Source organism: Cupressus sempervirens, chromosome 7 (genome assembly GCF_028749045.1).
Source record: "Cupressus sempervirens isolate cs-2001-9-10 chromosome 7, ASM2874904v1, whole genome shotgun sequence".
Lineage (NCBI taxonomy): Eukaryota > Viridiplantae > Streptophyta > Pinopsida > Cupressales > Cupressaceae > Cupressus > Cupressus sempervirens.
The window spans coordinates 22,459,191-22,462,795 of NC_143124.1; positions in this window are offsets into that span (position 1 = coordinate 22,459,191).

Genomic DNA, 3,605 nt, shown 5'->3' on the forward strand with positions numbered 1-3,605 from the left:
CTTGTTTGACTTTAAACATATCTTGAAAATATTCACAAAATAAGCTTGAAGCTTCATCATCTAACATGAAATTGTCAATTGATTTTTCTATAGGTACATCCTCAAATTTTCTTGTGTATACTCATCAATCATGGTTCCTTCTATAGAAGTTGGTGTTCAAATGATGCAAAACCCAACTTCACAGAATCCATAATGATCACATACAAGAAAATAGCTTGTTACAAGGAAGAGAGAAGCAAGGAGAGAAGAATGGCTCTCAAAGATGAAAATATATTCAAGAGAGAAAATAATGAATCAAAAGTCCACAAAATACAAGGGGATCAATCCTTATAAAAGGAGATCAACCATTCTCAAAAAGGGAACCCTAAAGAGATAATGTGACATTTAATAAAGAAAACAAATATTAAATGTCACATTCATGAAGAGACAAAAGTCAATACTCCAATAGTGAAGTCTTAAGAGTAAGTAAAAGATAATAAACCTTTTACTATAACACCCCCCCTCCCCCCCTTAAGATGAGTGACAATGTAGCTACAAATAATGCACACAAAAGCAAGGAAACTACAATGTTCAAGGAAACTTGGGTCCTGGCAATAAGGCCTGATTAGGTACCTAATTATAACCAAATCTCTATAAAGTAGAGAAATAAAAAAAACTACATGGGGAAAAATTCTACTCCAAAAAGAGATGAGAAAACATGTTGAAAAACTTGAAAGGAAGGAAGGTCTCACTAAGACCCCCCAAGGAAAGCTTCCTTCACCCAAAGCATGGTGCACAACTAAACATAGCATGGTGATGCAAAAGATTTAGTGAAAATGTCAGCAACCTGCACTTTTGTAGGAATGTACTCTAAGAGGAGAACACCATCATGAATCAATTGTTGGATGAAGTGCATGTGGATCTCAATATGCCTATTACACTAATGCTCCACTGGGTTATGAGAAATATGAATGGCAATTTGATTATCACACCAACGAATAGTGGGACAATCGAGAGGAAGCCCAAATTCATTCATCTACTACCAAAGCCATAAAATCTACTAACTAATTAACGCCATTGCTTAGTAATTGGCCTCTGTAGATGATAGTGCAATAGAAGTTTTTTTCTTACAAGTCCATGTGATAGGACCAAAGCCAAGATAGAAGAGAAATCTAGAAGTAGACTTCCTATCATCAGTGTCACTAGCCCAATCTAAGTCAGTAAAGCCAACAATATGTGAGGATCCTATAGTGTAGTGAATGCCAAAATGTATAGTTCCCTTAATGTAACTCAAGATACATTTGGAATCTTGCCAATGGCTCTCATAAGGATCATAGGAAAGCTAAGAAACAAGACCAACTACAAAGGAGAGATTAGGACAAGTATGTATCAGGGACAAAAAGTTGCCAACCAACTATCAGTATAAAGCAAGATCTAATAAAGCCATAGGACAAGTGGTAGACAAGACAACAACTGACTAAAATAGTGTATGGGTAGGCTTTCAATCAAGCATGTTGAAGCATTGGAGCCTATCAAGAGCATACTTCTGCTAATAGATGGAAATACCATCAAAAGTTAGAGTAACCTATAGGCCCAAAAAATAGTGTAGAAGATCAAGATTGTCATCTCAAACTACTCCATCAATGCTCTTTGAATACTCTAAATCATGGAGGATGAGCTACTGGTAATGATGAGATCATCAACATAGAGAAAAAGTATCACAATATCAACCCCTTGATGCTGAATTTATACTATATGATTGGAATGACAATGTGTGAAGTTTGTAGAAAGCAGGAATGAGTCGATCTTCTCATACCAAGCCTGAGGGGCTTGTTTGAGACTCTACAATGAATGTTGAAGTCTAAAATCTAATGAATATTCCTATACAAATCCTTGAGGATGCTCCATATAGATCTCCTCATGAAGATCACCATGCAAGAATGCAGTCTTCACTTCCATCTAAAAGATTGGCCATCCTTGTGATGCTAGTGAAAGAACAAAGTGAATAGAATTCATCTTGGCAATAGGGGGAAAATTCTAAGAGTAATCAATACCCTCAACTTGTGAGAATCCCTTCACAACAAGATGTGTCTTATACTTATCAATAAAGCAATCTACAACATACTTAGTATGATACATCCACTTGCACTGAACAAATTTCTTTCCATTTGGAAGAGTACAAAGATCTCAAGTGTGATTCTTTATCAAAGAAGAATACTTCTCAGCCCTAGCCAAATCTTTCTCTAGATGTCTAGTCTCCTCTAAAAATATCTGTGGATCTGCAGAAATAGCACGACTCAAAAGACTAAAACTAGATGTCTAAGCTTGAGTACGACATATATTTTTAGGATCTCCTGCTAAAGGACTAGCCAACTCAATTATAACATGGGCCCATCTAGGAAAAGGTGGAGCAGCTAGTGGTGGTGGAGGAGGTGGATGTGGTGGATCATCATCTACAACATCATTAGAAGATGGAACATCCTCAAGAGATGAAGAGGAAGGAGTAGGCAATGAGGAGGAATACAAGGAGGAGAAATAGTAAGAGGAAAGTGCACATCAAACTGGACATCTTGTTGAAATAAGATCACTATATACTCAAGATCAAACAACCTATATGCCTTCACATCCTCATAGTAGCCAACAAAGATGAATGGGAGACTCTTCTTCTCCATAAATTTTCTCTAAGTATTGGGAATAAAAGCCCATGCCTTACTGCCAAAAACTCAAAATATGGAAACATCAACCTTGGCATGAGACTAAGCCTCCTTAGGAGTCATCTATCAAAATGCCTTATGGGGCATCCAATTCTGAATGTAGTTGGTACAATTGATTGCTTCAGCCCAAAATAAAGATTGCATATCCTATGATTGAATCATGCAATTTTCCATCTCATGTAAGGTTTTGTTCTTTCTCCTAGAAATATCATTCTATTGACGGGTGTGTGGAATTGAAAGCTGATGTAGTAAACCATGCTCAATGCAAAAATATTTGAATGCTTGATTTACATACTACCCACCATTATCTATGCATATCTGTCAGAGAGAAAAACTAGATTGCTTCTCCACAAAAGTCTTGAAGATTCAGAAGAAATCAAAGACATTAGTTTTGTACTTAAGAAATTACACCCATGTGCATCTAGAGAATTCATCAATAAATGTGAGCACATAGTGGGCCCTGAGAAAAGAAGGAGTAGGAAAGGACATAAGATTACTCTGAACCAACTCTAGGGGTGCCTTAACATGAGTGGATTTTCTTGAAGGAAAGGGATCTCAATGATGTTTGTTGAGAATGCATCCACAACAAACACCATCAATATAAGATATCCATGGTAGTCTAGAAACAAGTGCATGTGTGCTCATCTATTGTAAATAGTGGTAGTTGACATGTCCAAAATTCCCATCCAAAGCTTTCACACAGAGTCTGCATGTGCAACAAGAAAAGAACCTACATTTTCTAAACTCTCAAAGCCATCAAATTGGTATAAGTGAGAGTGGGGATCCACACTACCAATAGCAATAACTAAATTATGATCAAGGAGATCTTGAATAACTACATCATGTGGTGAGAACTCAATTATTTTACCAAGCCAGAAAGGAAAATTTGATCAACTAAAAGAAGGTTCAGAG